The sequence below is a fragment of the Haplochromis burtoni genome, unplaced genomic scaffold, assembly GCF_018398535.1.
Source record: "Haplochromis burtoni strain Fernald_Lab_line unplaced genomic scaffold, NCSU_Asbu1 Contig_3224, whole genome shotgun sequence".
Lineage (NCBI taxonomy): Eukaryota > Metazoa > Chordata > Actinopteri > Cichliformes > Cichlidae > Haplochromis > Haplochromis burtoni.
The window spans coordinates 732-1,400 of record NW_024585585.1 but is presented as its reverse complement, the minus strand read 5'-3'; the positions used below and the strand labels follow the sequence as shown (position 1 = coordinate 1,400).

General features: G+C 40.2%; 1 non-coding gene across 1 annotated transcript; it reads left to right on the top strand.

The window, feature by feature from the left end:
* On the top strand, positions 1 to 328 carry LOC102299905. Its single transcript, XR_006053941.1, has 2 exons — positions 1 to 74; positions 236 to 328. It is a non-coding gene; the product is annotated as a forkhead box R1 (transcript).
* Positions 329 to 669: the final 341 nt, after the last annotated feature.

Genomic DNA, 669 nt, shown 5'->3' with positions numbered 1-669 from the left:
GCGCCTTAAGGATGAGATCAACATGCTGACAGGAGAATCTTTAAAGCAGCTGGAGAAGAGCATGTCCCACCCAGGTAAATGGAAGGCAATCTTAATGTGAGGAAAGCTCATAGCTCCAGTTTACTGTCAGAACTGGTAAGATAATGGCAAGGAACTCAGTTTAGTACCACGTATGTAAAGAAATGGCTTTGGAATAAAACTTATTTTGAGTGTAACTGCTTTCTTTTTGTTTCAGATATAATTCGGAGCTTATTTCCCATGTGATTTCAGTTAAAGGGGGAAATGTGCATTAAACAGTAGCATAATAAAGCGTGGTGTAAAAGAGCCATCTGATGCAGTGTTCATTAGTCCAAATGTATTAATCTGTCTTCTTAAAAACCAAATTCAAGGTTTGAAAAGTGCTTGAATTTCAGATGCGGTGCTTGAAAGTGTAACTGTAGTTCATTCACCACAAATAACTATCTGAATAGTTTTCTTATCAGATATAAAAATTGAGTCGCAAAATTTCCCCGCCTGGGCTGCCTTGCGCCTCTGTTTCAACGTGTGACCCCTCCCTCGGACGGTCGGGGATGAGTGCGCTAACATACCTGTAGGTTGCTGTTTTAATGACTGTTTGATGGAAAAAGACAGTTGCATGATAGGGGAGTCCTAGTAAATTTTCCAGTACGT